This window comes from Equus asinus, chromosome 27 (assembly GCF_041296235.1).
Source record: "Equus asinus isolate D_3611 breed Donkey chromosome 27, EquAss-T2T_v2, whole genome shotgun sequence".
Classification (NCBI taxonomy): Eukaryota; Metazoa; Chordata; class Mammalia; order Perissodactyla; family Equidae; genus Equus; species Equus asinus.
Genome location: NC_091816.1, coordinates 15,121,097 through 15,144,659, shown reverse-complemented (window position 1 = coordinate 15,144,659; position 23,563 = coordinate 15,121,097). Strand labels below are relative to the sequence as shown.

Below are 23,563 nucleotides of genomic sequence, written 5' to 3'. Positions count from 1 at the left end.
TGCTAAATACTCTCAGCCTGAGTAAAAAGCAAAAACAAGATAATTCAACTATCTGCTGCTTACAAGAGATACAAACATGATACAGAAAGAAATCTTTGAAAAAGATTTGCAAAACAGATGGTAACAAAAAACCTCAAGTGTGACATTATAGCAGACAAAATAGAATTCAAATTTTTTTTAAAAAGGCATCAAAAGAAACAAAGAGGGTATATTTCATATTCTGAAGAGGTGCAATTATCCAGGAAATTATAACATGAATCCTAATGTAACCAACAAATTGCCTGAGCTATAAAAAGCAAGAATTGGTGCAAGTACAAAGAAAAATAGAATTCACAACCCTCAAGGGAGATTTTAAAATATTTCCCACTAATGTGGACAAATAGATGCAGATACATACAGATACATAGGATTTGAATGAAACAAATAGGGCCAGCCCCAGTGGCCTAGCGGTTAAGTTTGGCTCGCTCTACTTGGGTAGCCCAGGTTCGGTTCCCAGCTGCAGACCTACACCCCTCATCTGTCAGTGGCCATGCTGTGGCGACGACCCACATACAAAGTAGAGGAAGATTGGCAGCAGTTGTTAGCTCAGGGCCAATCTTCCTAAATAAACAAATACATAAATAAATAAATAAAAATAAAGTTAATCTAGTATGCATATATTACTGGTTATAAAATATTTACACAAAATCAAAATTATATGCATATAGACATAAAACATATACACGTATTTTTTAAATATACATGGAACATTCCACAAACTGTCCATGTATGAACACAAAGAAAATCTTAACAAATTCTGAAATTCCTAATCAAGCAAAAATTAGACAGGCCTCATTCACTGACCACAAGGCAGTAAAATTAACACCAAAGAAATGGAAACAGACACGAATCTAAAAATCTTCCAACCGGAATTTTAAAACTCTAAATCCTTTCAAGCTAAAGAAAAAATGAAAATAGAAATTACTAGCTATTTAGAAATGAACAATAAGCAAAACATATAAAAACCTGCTGCATATAGGCAATACTCTGAGGAAAATGTATAAAACCAAATGTCCTTATTGAAAGACAAGGCAGGATTCCTTAATTTACAAGGGTCTGAAACCCAACTCAAACCAGCTGAAGCAAGTAGAAAAACATATTGGCTTATGTAATTAAGGAGTTCAGGAAAGGCTTCAGATATGGTTAGATCCAGGTGCTCAAAAAATGTCATCAATTCCTGTTTTCACTGTGTTGCCTTCATTTTCAAGTAAACTTTCTCCATGTGACCACAAAATAATGGTCACCTGCAATGCCTGACCTATATACTCAATTCAGGAACCCAGAGAGGAAAAGAACCTCTTTACCAAAAGGCAAGAGTCTTCGGACTAGCTCCAATGTGACCATTTTGAATGAGGAATGGGCCTGCCCCACTCAAAACAGAAATACTAAGTAGGCATGGGTAGGGGGAAAAAACTCTAATTCAATAGGAAAAACGGAAAATAAACTAAGCCTGTACTCAAGGAGTGAAAAAAATAACAAAGTACACCCTGAGAAGTTAAAAAAAAAAAATCAAACAATTAAGCAAATTGTTGTGAAATGTGAAAAAGTGGTAGGATTGATGGACAAAACAAAAACTCAGTACTTTACAAAATAGACAAATCTTTGGCAAGTCTTGTCAAGAACAAGTGTCGAAAGACACACACAAGCAAAATTAGGACTGAGAAAGAACAGAACTCAAGACATGGATTTCTAAAACTGTAAAAGAGTCCTTCTTGTGCCCCTATTTTAAATAAAATAGAAAATATAAATGAATGAAGTGATTTTCTGTGAAGATAAAAAAATTCATCAAAATTTGGCTAAAGAAGAAGATCTGACATGAGAACACACACACACACACACAACCTGAAAAAGGCAGATAGCTTCCTAATAATTGTCTCTAGATTGGAACAAATACATTCTACCAAACTTTCAAGAAGAAATGCCTCCAATATTGTATAAACTGTTCAGATCTTAGAAAAGTATAAGATCCCTCCCAATTCGTTTTATGATTTTGGCATAACTCTCATGGCAAAACTAAGCAAAGACAGTACAAGAACATGATATGCAAATCTCACATATGAACAAAGGTACAAAAATCCTAAATAAAATATCTACCGATCGACTCCTGCGACTAATAAGAAAGTTCAGCAAGATATATAGATTCAAGATATACATTTAAATGTAGATAACATTATATTCACTGCTGATAACCAATTGAAAATTTCAACAGACTCCTATTTTCAATTCAAGAAAATAAAAATAAAATGGTTAGGAATATCCTAGTAAGAAATATGCAAGACTCAAATGGGGAAATCTATAACTTTTCCAGAGACGAGTATACTGACAACTGAATAAACAGAGATGGTCCAAGTTCTGTGCAAGAAGAGGAAGTTCCATCATCTCCTCCTTTAACCTCTGTGCTTCTTATAACCAGATGCTTGCACATGAGGAGGTTACCTCTGCACGTGGAGGGATGGATGGTCCTCAGCCGAGATAATTTGAGGGCCAAAGGGACCTTCTGCTTCCTGAGGTCTCTGCTGTAATCTGGTGGGATGGGTTCTTCTGGCAAGTTCTCCTTAAGTATGTTACACCTTCTCCATATCGTGTTGCTTCATTCTACCCTAGAAAGCAAAGCCCCCTCCCCCTTTTTTTCCACTTCTCAAGGCAGGTCTTATGTGACAAAATGCCCATTCTCAGATTTTCTGTCTTCCCACAATTGCATGCCCATTTTGGGGAGAGGAGATATTTCAGAAGCTGCTTTCAGGGACAAAATGATTCTCCACCTTGCTCCCTGTCACTCCATCCCTCAGCTATTTCTGAAGATCAGTAAAGAGTAGGGAAGGGAGGAGGGCTGAGGACCCTTAGTTACCCCGTGGAGCTCCATTTGAAGCAGTCAAGGCCCCTTCTGGGCCTCTCAGTCGCTCTCTGTCACAAGCTGAGGACACACACAGTGGAAGGAACGACTTAGCTGCAAAGACAACAAGCAACCGTCATCCTCTTGGCCGTAAGTCCCACTTGCTACCCTTCAGGTCCCAAACCTGAGTTTAGCACTGGCCTGACCATCGGTGAAAAGGATGTCACCTGGAGCTGGAGGAAAAGGAGCCATAGTCTGTCTGCATTTAGATAAGAATCCTCAGAGACTTCTAAACAGGCTGGGGATTATCCTTTGAGAGACTATAATCCACTGGAAGAAAAGTTTGCTTGTAATAGTCACTAATGGTGCGCCTGCCTTATTTTCTTTTTCTCCCCTCCTGGCTGTCTCTCGTTCTACAAAGTTTTCAGTTACTCATCTTTCTTACCTGCTCCTCCACTTTCTTCTTGAGCCTTTCCAACCCCTGCCAGACTCGCACCCACACTGCCCTTCCTGTTTTTTGTTTGTTTGTTTTCATTTTTATTTGTATTTATCCTTTTTTTTCCCTGCATCATGGTCAAATTCAGTTCACAATTTCTTGAATTGGAGCCAATAAAGATGTCTTTGGATCATCCATTCTGTTTTCCTATCTTGTCTTCAGCCGCCACCCCACCTCAGGTTCAGCATCTTCTGGGGCCAAAGAACAGAACGGAGAGGAGGCTGGAAGGGAGGCACAGGGGTTGTAACTCAAATACCCACAGGGTCCAGGCAGGTGATGCGAGTTTGTGAATGGGCCAGATGGCAAACTGGCAAACACATGCCCAGTGACAGGGAGCAGCTGCCGCTTGGCTCTCCGGATGGGTGCCAGGTGGGAGTGCGAGCCGGGAGCTGCCAGAGCTCTCAATTTTTAAGAAGCCAGAAATATCTTTGTTATCAGATACATCTCAGGCTGCTGAAAGACTGCACAATTCTTTGGCCGGACCCAGAAACCTGCTGGAGGTACCTACCAGCTGTAGCTCAAACTTGTAGCTTGTTGAAGCGTGTTATCGCCCACCTAGGGAATGGTACCCAAACAAAGCAGAGAGAAGATGGGAGTCCAAGGGGAGAGCCAGCTTCCTTCCTTTTCTCTTTTGGGGTAGACTCGGCTGAACCGCTCACATCCACCAAGCAGTTATGGTGCATCAGGCCCTGTGTTAAACACTTTACATGTGTTATCCCATGGAATCCTCAAAATAATCAGGAAAGCAGGATTGCAAGATGTAGCAAATAAAACCAAAGGATGCTGTTAAATTTGGGTTTTTGCATGGAACATCCTTACACTGAAAATTTGTTTTTCTCAAATTCCAATTTAACTGGGCATCCTGTGTTTTATCTGGTGCCCCTACATGAGGGTTAAGTATTGTCTTAGCCTCATTTTACTACGAGACTGCTCACTTGCGAGTCGCTCAGTCACCCAGCTAGTAAACCGTGGAGTCAGGAGTCAGGATTCAAACTGAGATCTGTTCATTTCCTAAGCCCACACTTAACCTCCACACTAGTTAGTATTTATCAAATTTTGGTCTACGAATATCATGGGGTTAGGGAAGAATCCCCAAATTAAAATGTGTTAAATTGATAAAAATCTTGAATGCCTGCTTACTAGTTATACAGATTAAAAGTTGGATCCAGATTTTAATAAACCAATTATAATAAAAGACATTCTGTAAAATTTGAACACAGACTAGACGTTTAATTACATTGAGAAATTAAATGTAATAATGGAATGGTGATTTAGTTTTTGTTAGAAAAATAGTCCTTATCTTTTAGAAATAAATGTTGGCATATTTACAAATGAAATGATATGATGTCTGGGATGGACTTCAAAATAATACATGACGGATAAATGAAGGTAGAAACAAGATTGAATCGATGACTGATGGAGCGGGGTGGTGGGTGTCAAATGGGCTGCTTAAACCACATCTCTCTGCATACTTTTGTGTATATTTGATAATTTCAAATTTTGTGTATATTTGTAATATAAAGTAAAAAAAATCCCTTTTGCAGCATTAATTTCTAAAAGATATTTTCATGAAATAGACTAGTTTCCCAAGTTAACATTTATCAAACCAGTCAGGATTCTTGAGAACTGTATTTTCTTTGAAATTTAATTTTCAATTTTGAGAAATGCCAAATGGTGTTTTATTGCTAAATATATATAAATGTAACAGAAATACTCTCAGAATTTTAGGGGTATTGGAAATCTATTTCTCTGCAGTTACAAAGGATAAGGACCTTTTTTTAGAATTTTCACTTCTGTGGGTGGGTGGCAAGATTTCCAGACTATGCAACCAGAGAGCTGTACACACCTCTAACATACGATGGAGGAAATTCCAATGCTGCTCTCAGTTTTATAAAATGCGGTTGTTCTGGATGTATTCAGTGAACCAGAATGGCAGGACTGGGAAATCTCCTCAGCTCCAAAACTGTTGGGCAAAATGACGATGACCGCAGTGGCTCCGACTTGTGCGTAACCTCAGAGGAGGATACTGCTCCAGAGCTCCCTAATAAGAACATGCTCTGCCTGTTGAACAGCACACGATGCCACTGGCCGTCTTCCAAGCACATGCCTGGTCATCATCTGTACGTATGTTCCGGCTTTCAAAGCTAGGAACAACTTTGTTCCTCTAAGAGCTTCCCGTAACTGGGCATAATTAATAGTCCTGGGGAGAACAAGAAGGAAGAAGACAGGCAGAGGAATTGCACAGTATGCAAAAGCTGGACGGAGAGAAAGCATTGAATATGGGAGGTAACAGCAGGGTATAAGAAATTGCCCTTCCATGGCACTTGGTAGAATTTGTGCTGTAGATACAAATGCTTCCCCACAGTGTGCCCTGAGAGAGGGAACCCCCTGTTGCCAGGTGACCGGGAACCTGGCCTGGGGACCCCATGGATAGTCATTTTCATTGAAAGAAGTCTTGTTTGGGTTTCACAGCATCTCCAGGTGACCTGACTGTACCATACAAATGTTGCCATTTTTCATGAGCAACGTGATCTGAAAAACAGACTCAAGAATTTTTAATTGCATTTGTACAAAAACAGCCAACCAGACCCAAGATGCCCTTGTCGTTCACTACTCCTTAACTTAAACTCCACTTCGGAAGAGGTTTGACTCTAAGACTATAAACCTACATGGCTTCCACAGGTGAAGGACTAGTTACCAAGCTGGGTTTATACCCCTGAAATATATAGCCATGTGCTTAGATGACCATTGTATGTGTCATCTGCAAGACACGTCATTGTTTTTACTTGTGGGGCTCTGCCCAGAAGATTCACCATGAATACTACACAAGCTGCATGCCCTAACTCAGGTAGGTTCCTATCAGAGAGAATGAGCAAATAATTTTATATCTGTTTAAGTACTTGAAAATATTTAGGGGGGAAAATGGGTAGTCCCTTTAAACATTTCTTTCTTTTAAATCTCAGTCTTTGAATTGGAGAGCTTAGTTTCTTTTTTTTTTTTCCTTTAAACATACAAATCGTTTTTGGAAGCCTGGTCAACTTGGAAGAAAAACATTTCAATGAACAAAAAGATAATGAATCTGCAAATACAGGGAGGTGAAATACTGATGGGGAGGAAAGCATGATGTCAGCGGACTAGGGAAAGGAAGCTGGGCGTGTGCCAGATAATATGTGTGATCCTATGTCTATTATACGCCTCATTATTTTTATTCTTTTTTACACAAGGGACTGTCGATGCTGAGTATTACAATAGCCTTGGGTAGCAAGGAGTAAGCTCTTGGAGGAGAGAGCAGATCAGGGGCTACCTGGCAAAAATTCAAGATCATGAGATTAACAAATTTCCGGAAGGGATTTGCAGCGCAGTCAGGTCAGTCTGACCGCTATGCCACCACCAGTTTCTCTGCTGTGATTGCACTTGTAAATGGGCCAAAGGCCCTAGACATTCGTTCTGCAGTAATTCGGGGAGGCAGGCGGGGAGGGAAGTACACAAATGGGCAGGCCAAGGAGCCCCAACCAAGCAGGAGGAGAGGTGCATGGAATCAATGAGCTTCTAGGGATCTGAACCAAGAAGGAAGGAACAGACAGGAGGTGGGACCTGATAACATAAGGAGTTCACTCCATTGTCACAATAGTGCCTCCATGGTGACATGCGCATGGAGGTTAGCCATCTTCTAGCCCGCTCCTTGATGGGTGTGAGGAATCTAGAGTTAGTAGGTATGTGCTGACACTCAGAGAGGGGCAGGGCTTCCGTGAAGACCTCTGAACCACCAGGACAGGATAGAGAGACTGAGTCCAGCAGAGCTTGGCTCTACAGATAGTAGAGATGGTGCAGTCTTTTAGCTGGGAGTTCAAAAGGACAAATGTGGCCTTCCCTGCAGATTCAAAGGGAAGCTTTCTTATTAGAAAAGAACTAGATACTGTCTACAGCAGTGCCTCTGAAATTTCAATATGTGCCCAAATCATTCCGGGATCCTGTTAAAATGGGAAATCCTGACTCAGTAGCTCTGGGCCAGGCCTGAGATTCTGCATTTCTAGTACGTTCCCTGATGATGCTGGTTGTTACTGGAAGCAAAGTGCCCTGACCAAAACGCCAAAATCTAGAATACTCCCAAGAAAGATTTTTGAGCTGAAGAAAAGTCAAAGACAATTAGTAAGCTAGTTTGACCTTGGGCCTATGACCAGGATTGGATTAAACAATGATTTTGAAGAGGTTAAGAATTGTTGCTAAGGGTGACAAATTGTGCCTAGGTGCTGTATTTCTTTACCATTTGCTCAAATGGCAATCCATTTGTAAATATAGTATTTTTATGTCAATGCTTAGTTCATTTAGAAAAGAGTTGAAAAAATTGGGGCATAGTAGCTTTTCAGTAAATATTTATATTTACTAAATAAGTAAACAAGTGAAAATTCATTGTACATCCTGACTTAGCCAAGCTAATGGGAAATACCTATTTCAGATGGAAATGCCACGAGCTATAGCTACTCCAAGGCCCTCTCAGCCTCTCTGTTCTGTTGTGGTCTTATCTAATGGAGAGGCTGGAAGAGGGTGCCCAGCTCCTCCCTGGGACAACGTCAAACAATAGCCTGCTGCAAGGATCACGGCCCTTGGCCTCTGGACCTGAGTGTGCTGCCAGCCATCCCCTGCATCCCTGAATGTAGAAGCCGGGCTGGGCTCCTCACCAAGATGGGAGGGTGCTCCCTCACTTCCTTCAGGTCTCTCTCCCTTTCCCGCTTGCCAACTTCATTTTTCTCCTTAACACTTACCCCTCTCTGACATTCTATGTACTTACCTGACTATCTGTCTATTGTCTGTCTTTCTCCCAGGATGTCAACTCATGACCACAAGGACCTTGTTTTGTCCACTGCTGTATCCCCAGTTCCAAGAAGAGTACCTGGCATATGACAGGTGCTAGATAAATCTTTGTCGAATGAATGAGTGAGAGGATGAGGTGGGCTGACTGTGGATGTCTGACCTTCTCTTCCTTAAGACGAGTGTCTGAGGTGACTTTTCACTTCTTATCGAATAAGTTAATTCCATGCAGGCATCTCCCACCAGCATTTCAGTCTTGCCCGGACTTATCTGGATGCCAACGGGAGCATAGCTCCAGCTAGAACGTCTTCCTGGACCAAACCACTCTCCTTCATCCCCATCCTCTCATGCCCCCTGGAGCCTTCCCAGCCCTACTGATAAGGAGCCTCTTCAATTTACCCCTTTATCCGTCTGGCAAAAAAAAGAGTAACTTGGATTGTTAGTATCCACTGTTGTTTCTAATTTTTTTAAAAAGAAGAAGAACATTCAAAAAAAGAAGGAGTAAATGATCTGGGCAAAGCATTTTTTAAAAATTTTTCTCAGAGTAAATAGAGTGGAAATATGTGTGAGTGAAGGAGACAAAAGAAATGCTGTATTCATCTAAAGAAACCACTGTTTTATTTTCAAGATAAAGGATTATTTTATAATTAGATTTTAGAGACTTCTCATTATTTTATTTCCTTGGCTTTGTTTGTTGAGCTTCTGTGTGGCTTAATCTCCTCTTGATCCCCATAGATAACGACTTTAGTGCCCCCACACCTCATATAAGACCATCTGTGTCTTCCTACAGTCACCAATGTGTAATATCAAACGCAGAGATGTTCCTGTGTACGTCTATAAAAATCCACATCTATAAAAATCAAGACCTGAAAGTTGCTGATACAATACAACCAGGCAGAGCAATTTTTTTTAAAAAAGTTATAATTCCTGAGGCATTTCATTGTTCCCTTCACTCTATTCTTTCCACTGCTCCCCTCTGTCCCAATAAATATTTAGATATGGAAATGTGCCTTCACAGATGCCCTAGTTACATTTACTTACAAATATGCATCTGTCAGCTTGGGGATTTGGTTGGGGAAAGAGCATCTGTTTTGCGGGGGAAGAAAAAAATCTCCGAATGATTTCCCAAAAGGAGCAAAAGTCATGATGAATCTTTTGTCATCTGGACCTCCTGCTCAGTGTTCCTTATGAAGGGCTAAAGGTAGTTGTGGCATCTGAATAAGACGGTGAGGATATGCTGTGGGAGCGGGAGGAGGTCACTCTGACGAAGAAGGAAGGACAAAGTCAAGTCCAGGGAGAGAGCTGCTCTCGTCACTCAGGGCCAGCCCAAGTTTCGGATGTATTTGCTGACTCCTTGGAGGTGTTCTGCTCTGAGAGCTGCTTTCTAGGGAACCATCACAACAGCGGTATCTGTGTATTAACGTGGTTTCTTTACTCATGTATCCCCCTGGGTGTTGCTAGACCCTTCGCAGAGACAGTCCACGTCAAGTGCTGGCAGAGGCAATAAAAGCCCCATTGGCCGCCATCTTCATAATCAAAAGATTTAAGTTAGATGAACACAAGCCTTCTTCCATCAGCAATCCAGCAGACCATTAAGCCAAAATTAGCAAGGGATGTTAGAAACTCAGCTAAGCCAATGAGAAATTCCCCTGTGCTTCTCCACCAAACAATTTCAGTCAGCAGCATAAAAATGTTATTTTTTAAAAAGGCAAGAAAAAAAATAAAGATTTTGTGAAAATTATCCTAGCTTTGGTAGGTGATGATGCTTTTTTCATCTTTCTATAATGTTGAAAGCAGCCGAAGAGTTCTTTCCCGAGGAATGGAAACGTTAGTGTTAGAATCTGCTGTGAATAGAATTCAAATCGGTTCTCAGACCTGGTTGTGCATCAGAACAGCCTGCAGGGCAGCTTTGCAAGAACACAGTCCCAAATTCCACTGCAGCCTGAGGATCAGAATCGCGGGCTCAGAGTGGCCCGGCCGGTGGTCTCCAGAGTCGGGGACAGGACCCAGGACATGCCCTAGAGAATCCACTGCAGGGGGAGAGAAAAAGGTTAGAACTTCTATTTTTATATATTTCATCTCATCTTTTAAAATAGCATTTATTATATAGGTTCAAAATATATATAACTTGTTTAAATATATGTGTACACAGATATTTGTTGAAATATACATATTTATTTTATATGTTTAAAACATACACAAGCTTATATCACTTATAAATAAATAGATACTCATATTTTGGGGTCCATGCTCAACTAGGTTTAGACAGGGGTTCCTGACTAAAATTTTGAAGGCCAGGGACCTAGATTACTGGAACAGCCTCTCAAAGGTCTGCCTCTGTCTGGCCTTTATCTCATGCTTATTCCGTCTGCTAGTCATCTGATCATGTCACATGCTTCAGTGGCTTCCGAGTTCCCTCAGGAAAGTCACATCTCATCCACCCCTCTCAGGTCTGCAGCGTCTCATTTCCTCCTCCAACTTCCTTTCTCTGCAGCATCCTCCCCCTACTCCACATTCCAGCCGTGTAGGCCTAATCCTGCTTCCCAAACACCTTCCAGCTATCTTTCCCAGGCCTTTACCCACGTTGTTCCTTCTCCCGCAATGTCCTCTTCTTCCCAACTGTACTTGGTTAACTTCTATTCAACATTAGGCCTCACTGAGACGTTATTGCCTTGGACCCCAAACACTGGGCTAGGGGTCCTGCCTGTGTGCTCTTATGGCCACCAGTCCTTCCCACTATAAGTAACCATCATAACGCATAGTACCTCTGTTTATCCTACTGTACCATAAACTCTTGGAGGGCAGGTTTGTCTGGCTTATCATTGTAATTCCAGTGACCAGCTTATAATAGATATGTTGAATATAAGTGGGAACTATCCCATTGTTATTTTCCTAAACAATAAAAGTGGGTCCTCTTTTGATTTTTAGTCCCCTCCTCCCCACCTTTTATGGTCTCATAATAACAAGGGAATTCACAGTTTCCATATTTCCAAATGTACAGGCCCAGGAACTTAAATTGTACAATAAAGATATAAAATAGGGGCCTGTTCCGTGGACGAGTGCTTAAGTTCACGCGCTCCGCTTCGGCAGCCCAGGCTTCAGATCCTGGGCGTGGACATGGCACCGCTCATCAGGCCACGTTGAGGCAGCATCCCACATCCCACAACTAGAAGGATGTGCAACTAAGATATACAACTATGTACAGGGGGCGTTTGGGGAGATAAAGCAGGAAAAAAAAAAGATATAAAATAGAGGATGTGTAAATGAATCTCTCATCCAGGCCACCAAATCCACTAAAGGACATTTTGACTGTTGGAAGAAATACAAGAAAGAAAAAGAAAAGAAAACGAGCTGTGGAGGAACCATTTTCATCTACTTGGAGTGAATATTAAAATATGTTCTGTTCTCTCTCCAACCTCAGATACTAGGTAGAAGTTGTTGTTACTGTGTGACTCTGGATTGTATACTATTCACCACATGGCCTTTAATATAGAAAGGGCATTTAAAACGATGGACAATACGATCCCTTCCCTGCCAAGAACAACTTATGAGAACACGAGATAGACAGCTGGTGTCCACCCAGGGTGGAGACAGTAATTCTCGTCCAAGGCATTGTCAGGAGTTTCTAGTTTATATGGGAGACGGGAGTAGAGGTTATCAAGTGACACAAATAAAACATCACGCATCAAACCCAGCTAATCCCAGAATAACACTCCTTCCAGGGTTTCCTGACGTTAGAAATATAAATCCAGATGGGTCAAAAATTCCCCTAAATAAGTTCACACGGGCTTAAGACCAGCCTACGGTTTGAGACCAGCCCCAACCCAGGACTGCAGTCCTGCATTCCAACTCTATCACTGCCTGGGGGAGCAGAGGTTCTGGAATCTCCCTATCATTCAATGACATGTTTGGGGCCACAGCACTAACAATGCCCATCCGTCTCCTCAAGAATAGCATGCTTCGCATTCCTGTTTAATGTGATCACTGCTCTAAACCCAAGTACAGCATCCCTGCAGTCATTATCAACTCAACTCTCATCTCCATACTGTGTCCCATTCTGAACCCAAACTCCACCCCAACCACCCCTCTAAATCCTTCCCTGTGTCCCCTGAAGTCCAGGAAACCCCATGATATCCTCAGTCACATCATTGAACTTGACCTTAGCTCTTCACCTTCTTGGAAACCAGACCATCCCCGTGGACTCTGTGAACACCACTTCCTCCGACGGCCAATCCAAGTGAAGGCGTCTTGCTCCTCACACCCACCACACTGTAGAGTAGGAGGGAGACCTGACGACTCTCTTCTTGATCTGGCTGCTTCCAGACCACTGTTCACTGTATTGGTCTGGTTTCTTAGCGGCAAACAACAGAAACTGGTGATAATGTCCACTTTCAATTCAGTGGAGCCTCCTAGGGGGCATTCCTTCTTTGAGAAGAAGAACGTAGCTACCAAGAATGGGAGCATATTGTTTGAAGTGGATCATCACACGTAATAGTGAGGCGTGTCATTCCCTTTCTTCCCTCTGGTTCCCAGACTCAACCTGGCTCTGGGAGAAACAGCCCTGTGTCTGTGGAGTGACCGGATTTCCCAGTTTATGCTTGTTGTACCAGATGACTAGTAATGCTCCCCTTTAACTCTGACACTGTTCTGTCCTCCGACCTGACTCCCACCCTCTACTCTAACCTCAGATATGTTCTTTTCTCAATGTTTACCATCTCAGTAAACAGCCTTCTGTCCATCTGGTTACTCAACCTGAAACCTGGCCGTCATTCAGAGCATCTCACTCTCCCTCATTCCCTGTAGCAATCAACACCCAAGTCATACCTCCAAAATACCTCACAGCTCCTGCCTCTTCTTACTTCCACTGCTGCCTAGCCCAAGCTATTATCTTCCCCTGTATTACTGCAATAGTCTCCTCTTACATATATATATATATATATAAAATATATTATATATATAATGTAGGGATATATTATATATAATATATTACATATTACATATATATAATAGCTCTCCCTACATGCATCCTTTTATTATTATTAATATTAATTCACATCCAACTTACTTTCTCCATGCAGCTGAAGAAATCATTTTGAAAAGACAAATTGCATTATCCTACTCTAACGCTGAAAACTCTTCAAAGGCTCCCCATTGCATTTTGAACAAAATCCAAATTCCTATAAGAATTTGGAGGATCTGGGCCCTGCCTCCCTCTTCAACCTCATCTCTTGGCAGGATCCCCCATGCCCAGCAAGTTCCCATTCCACTGGCTACCTTTCAGTTCCTAAATCAAGGGATGCAAGTTCTCTCTAACCTCAGGCTCTCCTCACAAATTGTTCCCTTTCCTGGAAGTCTCTGACTACTTGAGGTACCATAACCGACTCCTTCAGGTCTTACTCAGCTTCAGGCTCCTTGGAGCATAGCTCGTGCTGTACCATTGTTCTCTTGCACTCTCCCCGATTTCTTTCCTTTAGTGGAATCAACACAATTTGCAATTATATATTTTTAGATTACTTATTAATAGTCTATTTCCACATTGGAGTGAAAGTTCCATGTCAGAGACCTTGTTTGTTTTGCTCTCTGCTATTTAAACTAGCTACCCGGAACCTAGCACATAATAAAGGTTTAATAAATATTTGTTAAGTACTTAGATATATTTAATAATTACACTGGCACTTATTAGAGATTTATTGTGCATTCAAATGTTGAAATTCATTCCAGAAATATTTATGGAGCAGCTACTACATGCATAGTGCCAGCTGCTGTACTGGGCCTTAAAGATAAAAGGAGAGCACGCCATAGTCCCTGCCCTCAGAGGGTTTACGGTCTAATAGGGAAGCACTGGCCAAACTCAGACTTCTAAAGAGCCCAGAAGAACAGCCAGCTCTCTCTTGAGGGTTCAGAAAAGGCTTCCCAGAGGAAGGGATGTCCAAGATGCATGCTCTCAGGCAGGATCGGCTACATAATTTGCAGAGCCCACTGCTCAATGAAAATGTGAGGCCTCTTGCTCAAATCTTGCTAAAGATTTCAAGACAGCAACAGGAGAATATTAAACTGAGTGTGAGGCCTTTCTTTGCACAGAGTCCTGTGTGACTGCATGTGTTGCATGCCCGTGAAGGTGGCCCTGCTCTCAGAGTCCCGAGGACACTGGAGAGAGAGTACTGATAAACAGGATTCAGGCAACCACACAACCTAAGATTTTAGAGAAAGAAAGACCTCCATCTGTCCAGCCTCTTGTTTGACAGAAGTAATATATTATCTTCTCATTTCAGAGTAGTTTTCTGAGGCTCAAAGAGGTGAGATTCCCACCATCTCAAAAAAAGTCGGTGACATTGGGGTATTAGAGCATCTTCTACCGGGGCAAAATGTTTCTCCAGAAAAGGACAAATGGTGCTTTTTCTCCCTTCATCTTGGGCACACTGGAGAGGTGAGAGAGGAAATGCCGCAGAGCCGGTGCATCCTGAAGCAGCCTGAGCATCCTCTGCTGAGGCCATACAGGCCAGCCAGCACCTGGGCCCCCCATATATGGTAGCTGCCAGGAGGAATTCCCTAGGCACCAGTGAGACTGGCTGAATTTGCCTTGTTCACTTCATGTCTTCTCTCCCTTGCACTGATCCTCTCTGACCCTCACCAAGACATCAAGAGGTAAGAGGCCGAGGGCCTTTCCTGAGGGCTTGGGAGTCTTTAAAGATTCAGACGAGTCCTTCCTGGTGGCCTTCAGGCATTTGAGGGTTGGTAGGAGACAATTCTGTAGTGCTAGAAATCTTGCAGCACCCGATCCCACTGCAGAGGCAGCCACCCATCGTCCATATTCACAGGCGTACCCTGCCTGCAGAAAGGACACCAGTCTATCTCCTTGGAAGACTTGCCTCATGGACATGCCCAGCATAGACTGAATAAGACCAGTTGGTTGTGAACACAACAAGCCAGTACACATCACTGGGAAGACTGGCTGGAGCTTGACTAGGGGCTGCCGGGCAATTTAGGCCACCCCTTCCTCTTTGGGAGCAACATAAGACTCTAGGAGGAAACGCAGCTGCCGGCACCGTTGCTGTGACTCAGCAGATGCATGTTTTTGTCTGGGGGCTGCAGGATTCTTTGGGGTGTCAAGCAGGATGTGGGAACACGGTGGCTTTGGTTTAACTTAATGGAGACACAAGAGCTTTATGCTTCAGGCGTGCGTGGACATGTGTTTAAAGTTACTGTCACACCCAAAAATGAGTGCCAGGAAGGAAACTTCATATTTTCCATGCCCTGCGGCTTCTTTGCCTTAAGATCATCCCGACTCACTGCCTCTGTACTTGCCAAGGAAAGCCAGCACCTTCCATAGTTGTTGGTACATGACAGATCGTTGGTACATGACAGAAGCAAACCTATGATAGACGTTTGGTGAATGGATGAATGAACGCGTCCATGAATAAATGAATTAATGAATTCACTGCTGCTGGTCTTGGCTGCAACCAGATGGAAACAGATGAAGGTATAGTCTGTCAAAGCAAGTTAGGTTGTTCCAATGAGGTACCATATTGACCATGAGGAAGCTCACCTCTTCTACAAGTGCTGACTAGATTGCTCACATTTTTGCAGAGTAATAGACTTCTGTAGTCTGTTATATAGTATATACATTTAAAAAGAGGAATGCTCTAATTAACATATTTAGCTATTTTATTATTAATGGTATAATGTGTAAAATGCCTTGGGATTCGCTAAGATGAAAGCGAGCAGTTTAAACATGAGATATTATTATGCTTCCTATAATTACAGCATGTGTATACAACAGTTCATTATGAGCACCCATCAAACAACGTAGTCCGTCAAGCTGCTGTAACAAAAGGCAATTGTTGGAAGGGTTCAACAAGGCCAGAGGATGCCATTTCAAAAGCGCTTGGGTTGGCTGGCTGTTTATAGGAACACTTTGGGGTGAGTCAGGCGCTTCAAATTCCATGGGCCCAGCCTTGAACATCAATTAATTTTTTAACAAGTTCAAAGAATAAAAACCAGCTCTTCCTAAACTTCCCCGGAATGTCTTCATTGCACTTCCAGAGGCAGTGAGCACTCCCAGCGTGAGAAAGTTCTCCACCTACACACCTCTTTCTTATGTGCAGCCTGAGTCATTTCAAAGCTGGGGAATGGGGCCGGAGGTGGGGGCAGGGGGAGGGCAATAGGTCCTTTTCGTTTCTCAATGAGATTTCCAATGAATGGATCAATGGACCCAGCCTTGCACTGACTCTTACTATAAATTCTCAATGAAGCCAATACAACCTCCAAGGGGGCAAAAAAATTCTTAGCTCTTTTATGAATAACGCACAGGTATACATATAGTACATTAAGAATAGCTGTTAGTAACATTTCTGTGGTATTAAAATTTCACAGGGGAGAAAACATAGGGGGAAAAATGTCTAAAAAGGCTACTTAAGGGAGCGACAATGAAAAAAAATTGCCCTTGATCTCTAAGAAGAGTTTAACCAATAGTGACTAAACACGTGGTTTCTCCATTCTGTAGAAGACAAGCTCTATGGGGACGACGCAACCCTGGGAAGAGATGGATTCTCCTAAGAAACCATCCTCCCACCATTCCACAATTAGAGATTTTCTCTTGTGGCTTATATTTCAAACCCCTGCCAAAGTGCAAATATCTCTGGGTGAGGTAACACTTTACGTTTTATCAGCCACTTATATCTTGACATAAGGATCTATCAATTCTTTGCTGACATCAAATTTCGATAGGGGCAGGAGAGACTATGAGAGTATTTGATTTTCAAGAGAAGGAAGGGGGCACAGTTGAGGGGAGGGGGTATACAAAAAAGAAAGGCTAAAAATATGATTGGACCACTTACAGAGCCTCAGTCTACAATCTCAATGTTCAATAAATATATTTATTTTATAGAACTCTGCTTTATAAAGATTTTATTCTGCTGAGGCATCAGAAAAAAATTACAGTCAATTCAGAGTTCCCTCCATTTCTTGGAATTGGGCAATTATGTGACTCCAAGGCATGCACAAGGGTGGGTCATCTTGTGACAGTCTTCAGTATCATCTGTCATCTCATCTGGCTTGGTCATAGGTATATGCAGGTCAACACTGAGTCACCCCTGCCAGGTCCTTGAGGTTTACACTGTCTCCGTGTTGGGAACTTGGTGAGATTCTCTGGCCCCATGGGTCTAGGTACACCACAATCTCCTGGTCTTGCCCTCTCTCTAGGGTTCTACTCAGGAAGGGGCATAAGCCTTTAATTCCCAGTATCACCCCAAACCTATCTGGGGTCAGCCCCACTCCTCAACACTCCCCCGTCACCACCACCTATGGAAGGCCCAGTTGGACAGGGGCAGAGTGCAAGGGGTACAGAAGCCACCAGCTCCTAAGTTCTCATCGCATCTGCTCCAACTTTCCTCCTTTCTGCAGCCTAGGGAGTGCCTGTCAGGTTTCCAGGCTGCGGAGCTCCCTCAATACCTACTCTTCCAAATTCACGGCTTGTGTTCTTCTGTCCTTTCTGGCTCCCTGAAGGCCTGGGCTGTTGTGATTCAAAAGCCCTGAACTGACTCCTCCTTCCTCTGCTGTGTCACAGCTGCCCTGAGGCCTCGTGTGCAGAAGTGCCAAGCTGACTGGACAGGGACAGGCCAAGAGGAAGGAGGAAATGCCGAGGGAGCAAAAATCTGTTAATATTTCAAAATATGTTGCCATATTAAAAAAAAAAAAAAAAGCACCGCTTCACATTCTGGAAGTCAATCCACTACCCCAGCACTGATTTTGTTGACTTACCTTCCAGACAGCATTCGGAGACATTGCCATGGGTTTTAGTCATACGAGCACATCTTTCAGAACACAAACCTAGTGACAGGTGTCTCTCCTTTTTGTTCAAATGCAGTACAGGACTTATAAGGGAGATTGCCATACATTTCAACAAGGATAAAATAATAAAATTGTGAGTTTGGTTCCCAAGGGGAGATTGGCATCAAAAAATAAAATCCTACGGACGGCTAACACAACAATTTTTAAAGTCTATGATTATTTGGGTGTGTAATAAATGCTGTTGAAATGAATTATTTCAGGTCTGATAAGAACAAGCTAACTTTAGACGTTGCTTTGAAGTCAAAATAGGTTGAAAAAATGGCAAAGTCCTTCTAGTGGTCCAACTAAAGCATTGATCATTCTGCTACAAAAGAAGCTACGGATGCTGCTTGTGCGAGGTGACAAGACACAGGGGGCGGAATCTGTAAATGCTATGGCCACAAAACCTAAGTTTGCAACAGCGTAAGCTAAAGTATTCTGGCTCGGTTTTGCTGTGCATTCAGGAGTGCCTGTCGATGCTTCGTGAGTTGTAATCACAGGATGAATCTGACTTTCTCACAGGATAGTCTCACTTCACTTGGTGAATTTTTTTCTTCCTCAAAGCGATAGTTGAGATAGGCGGGACGATAGCCTTCTTCTCGTGTTTTCTACAGTCTGCTATCCCATATTTATAATCCACGTGGGTTCCTGAGGCATTTTCCAACATGTCGTTTCATTCCTCCCTTTAGAGACGTCGATGGGGGCTGGGAGAGCAAGGGATGCTAAGAGTGATGAACACTGTGTTTCAAGAGGAGTGAACATTTAGCTACAGCGAGATTTCTCTTCTATGGTCACGCTATGAATCAGAGCAAAACTTTTTTTTGGTAACTCTTCTTTTTACTCTCACTCCTGAATCCCACAATCCTAATAAATAGAGAGGTTTGCAGATTCTTTGTTCCCATCTTAGAGTTTATCAGGTTACCAAAAACAAAACAAAACAAAAAACAAACCCAAAAGACACACACACACAGACACACACAAACCAGTTACCTGACAGACAAATGATTTTCAAAATTTAGCTTTCGCAGTATTTTGCCAAGCTCGCTGTTCTTCCACTAAGACAGAAGGACAACGCCGTTCTTGGGAAAGCTGACAAAAACAAGTGTGTCATCCCAAGTTACAAAGGAAACAAAGACACCAGAGAATCCTCAGCAAGTTTTAACTTGTGGAAATGGCAATGCGCTGAACCAGATCCTTGGAGGCTAAATGAAGGGGAATAAAGCAATGGAACAGCTCATTTCCATGTGACAAGCCAGCCCTGGGAACTCAGATAAGGCCTTAGCTTCATAAATGCTACAAATCCGTTTTCCGTTTTCCTGAAAGTTCTGGCAATGATTCAAAGCCAACCCATCAAACAGGAGGCCTGTTTCTGGCCAAAGTCTGTGACAGCAAAGGCTCTTTCTCCAGGCATTAGAGGAACAATAAGCATCTGCTTTCTGGGTGGTGACCCAGTTCTCCCACGGAGCCCATTTTAAGTAAAATAGTTTCTAGTAACTAGAAGCTAGCTTCAAGACAACCCCACTAGCAAGTATGATAATAATAATAGCTAACATTTATTGAGCACTTATTATTTGCTAAGTATTGCTCTAGGCATTTTACATGATGATCTCCCCTATTATTTGCAATAACCCTATGAGATGGTACTACCACTGGCCCCATTTCATTGATGAAATAAATGAGGCCCAGAGAAGTTAAGTAATTTCTGTCCAGGATCCTATAGCTAATAAATAGTCTAGCTGGACTGGACTCTAGAACTCATGCTCTGGATTGCTATACCATCTTGCAATGATCATAATAGCAAATATTATTATCCTGCTATATGCTTGTTTAAGAGGTAACATAACACAGGTAAAAAAAAAAGTACAGTTACTAGTAGACTACCTAGGAATTGTTATTCCCCCCACATGCTAGTCTAAATGCGACATACTAATACATAAGGAACAAAATGTCAACTTGTGGCGTGTTTTCAGAACATCTAAAATACCTTTGAATCGTCATTGAAAATCGATGTTAAAATTTGAGGGGGGGGGAACTGGTAGAACAGTCATCAAAATTTTGTTTGGAGAACACAGTCATCCTGTCAAAGTATAATTTTCAAAGAGTTAAAACACATGGCGTTCATCCAACTATAAAATCAAGACGTGCAAAAGATGAAATTCAAAGTATTAACTAATGAGGGAACCAGTAAGATGTTAAAACTGGTCCAGAGGGCATTTGGGAAGCTGTGTCTGTATAGGCAATTCAATAAATTGTTGGGTTAGATATAAAGCTGGTTAATGGTCAATTGAGCTTAAAATGTAACCTTTGAGGTTATCTGTTCCGCTGGAGAGAAATTATTTACATCTCTATTTGACAAAAATTTACAAGTTGATCTCTGTCCCTACAAAGATATGAATTACATCAGTAAATAGAAAGCCAAGCCTAGCACTGCACTGAAAAAAAAAACTTGCCCACTAGTCTCTTTTATCTGTTTCAAGTTCATATAATTTTTCTGACAATCCTTACTAAGGTAGGGGAGCACAGTCCTGTGTCTAGCCAGCTCAAAATGGGCAAAAAAATTATCCCCAAAGTAGGTGGGAAGTATGCTTTAAAACTCCTTAATAAAAATAGATTCTGTTCTCTAATGATCAAAAAAAGGAATAAGCCATTGGGACATGGAGAAGGGAGAAAAGAATGAAGAGAACGGAAGAGGAAAATCTCAGTTCTCTGTTTGGCTTTAGTGTAAACTGTAGAGGATAGTGGGTTGATTTTAGAGGCAAAGTGATCAGTGATCGGTGTCCAGAGAGTGGACAGATTAGAAGTCAAGATGCTTCCAGCATGTGTCCTTTGTCTCCCAGCTACCCCTCAAATGCCGTTCTATCCCCCGATCAGAGAACACAAAATTAAATACATTAATTTACCCAGAGTGGTATAATCTGGTAATAATCCAAGTCTGTTTTCCCTGACCTCTTCTCACTTTTTGTTTGTGTTACAGGTTAGGAGGAAATTTGAGGCTCTTCAGTAACTAATTAAATATCTTCTAATTCTAAACGCTTAACGTTAATAGACTCCTGATGCCAATACTTTACTTGGGCTGACCTCTCCCGAGCATTCCAGGAGATTTTTGAGGTTGGCCTTTGAAGATGCCAATTGCTTATTTCTGTCCTCCTAACTGTGACTTATCTACATTGGCCCGGTTTTTATTCGAATGGACAGATAAATATACTAGTGTTCATTTTTTTTTCTCCAAAGTAATTGAAATGCCAACTCTTCCCTCCCAACAAAATAAAACCAAAATATCCTACCATGGAAAACTACATCTGGATCAAACTCGCTTTTGAATGAGGTTAACTATATACTTTTTTAGCCTATTCTAGTAAAACTGGACATTAAATCATCTTCATTGCATGTTACAAGCATCCCTTCTTGTCCCAGTTCTATGAGATCTGGAATCTAAGCTTGGAGAAAAAGAATGACTTGTCAACTCAGTTGCCTCTGTGTCTTTTCGCTAGGAAAAAATAAGTTGATAGTGTTCATCTCTGTAAGATTTCAAGACATTTTTACTATTTTTTTATGCAGAAATATTTGGGAAAGTTTTACAATGAATATTTAGCATTCCTTTAATGGGAAAATAAGTCCACACAGCTATTTTCACTTATTCATTCCTTATCAACTTAAAATTTTTTTTATGTTTAAATTAAGACTTTATTTTTTAGAGCAGTTAAAGACTCACAGCAAAATTGAGAGGAAAGTACAGAGAATTCACATACATCCCCTGTCTGCCCTTACACAAGCAAAGCCTCCCCCTTTATGAACATCTCCCAGCAGAGGGTACATTTGCTATAAGTGTTGAACCCACGTTGACACATCATCATCACCCGAAGTCCATAGCTTACAGTATGGTTCACTCTTGGTGGTGTACATTCTATGGGTTTGGGCAAATGTATAATGACATGTCTCCTTCATTATGGTGTCATACAGAGTATTTTCACTGCCGTAAAATTCTTCTGTGCTCTGCCTATTCACCTCTCATAGAGGGAGAATGTTATTTTTCTGTATGTACTTCCATCAGTAACTAACAGGGCGGATAAACTGGGCTTCCATTCTAAGGTGAGGCCAGGCAGGTACCAGGTGAAGGCTTTCCACTGCCAGCCTACCCAAGGCCCCAGGCAGCAGCAGATCTCAAGGACCACCCTTAGCTGTCTGTCTGTCCTTCCCTAGACCGTATACCTCCTTCAAGAGGGCCCTATCTCTTCAGGGACTCTCTTGGTTGGCTCCCACCCTGACTTCTAACTCCTGAGGACTAATAGGTCAAAGAGATTATGAAAGTCCTGTTCTTTCTTTTTGTTCTTCCTAGTTGAAGGGAAAGTAAATGTATCTTTGCTCTTGGTGACTAAGAGGAAGAGTGACCTCCAGGAAATGAGCACTGGAGTTTGGGCTGGCTCTGGCCTAGACCACAGGGAAGTAAGGGAAAGGGACCTCGAGGCTTACTCATGCCCAGCCCAACTCAGGAGTTTAGGAAAACTGGCAAAGTTTCAGGACAAAACCCTGAGACAGGAATAAAATGCAGATATTTGATTGACTCTATATCTGCATTATATCTCTCAGGAATCTATTCCTCATTAGAGGGCATATTAATGACACACCTGCCATCTGGCATGCCTGATAACATCTGGGTGGGTGGTACTTGGGGCTGGGAGTGGAGCGTGAGTTCGCTGCAGAGCCTCCAATGATAAGGCAAGAGTAGCACATTTTCCCTGGACTTTGTGCTGTATGGAGAGAGTCATACTGCAGCATTAGCAGAGGCTCTTGAAGGTAGTATGGATTTATTCTTAACCTAGGACAGGGCTGGGATTGCTAATGAGCTACAAAGATATCGGCTACTTCAAGGTATTGTTGCTGTTATTAATATTGATAATGATATTAACAATAAGAGGCATAATTAATTGAGTACTTATTACATGCTACTTCTTCTATGAGGAAGATATCCTTAATCTCACTGTACATATGGAGAAACTGAGACACAGAGAAATGAAGCATGGGCCAAAATCACACAGCAAATAATTATCAGAACAAGATTTTTAATCCAAATTATTTTAAATCACCACCCTGGTTGTCCTTTCCTATTTCTGTGTTTCTCAGCTAGTAGGGAGGGATCAGTGTGTTGTTTAGGGAGCTTACCTGCCTCCCTCTTTTAAGGGCAAGCTGACATGTTAGCTACATCTGGAACCAGTGAGGGAGAAGCAGCAAGAGTGAGTTTATGGGATTCCTGTGGTCTACCCACAGACTCTCAAAGGCACCTGACCATGAGCTTTATATACTGGCTACCTAAAATAAGCCAATTTCTTATACTAGACTGAAGGGTAGGAATATACAGGATGAGTATGCAAAAGATGATCCATTGTGGTCTCTACTCTACTCTACTCTAGAGTTAGATAGTCAAAGGCATCTTCCCCTGCCCCCAGGCTAAGTTCCTCCTGGCCTGGGATTCTCAGTGAAATTTAAGTAAACCAATCAAAGGGGTGGAATGAGAGTATTTACAATGGAAGCCTTGAGGCATTTAATGAATAAACAGGTAT

At 42.0% G+C, this 23,563-nt stretch overlaps 2 long non-coding RNA genes across 2 annotated transcripts in view; one reads left to right on the top strand and one right to left on the bottom strand.

Annotated features, from left to right (window-relative positions):
* Positions 1 to 5,440: 5,440 nt before the first annotated feature.
* LOC139042277 (uncharacterized) lies at positions 5,441 to 19,265 on the bottom strand. Its single transcript, XR_011498825.1, has 3 exons — positions 18,996 to 19,265; positions 8,158 to 10,207; positions 5,441 to 5,568 (listed from the first exon to the last, which is right to left on the bottom strand). It is a non-coding gene; the product is annotated as an uncharacterized lncRNA (long non-coding RNA).
* LOC123281414 (uncharacterized) overlaps positions 10,090 to 23,563 on the top strand; it is a 100,205-nt gene continuing 86,731 nt past the window's right edge. Inside the window, exon 1 of the long non-coding RNA XR_011498826.1 lies at positions 10,090 to 10,227. This is a non-coding gene — a long non-coding RNA (uncharacterized lncRNA). The remainder of the gene's footprint in view (positions 10,228 to 23,563) is intronic.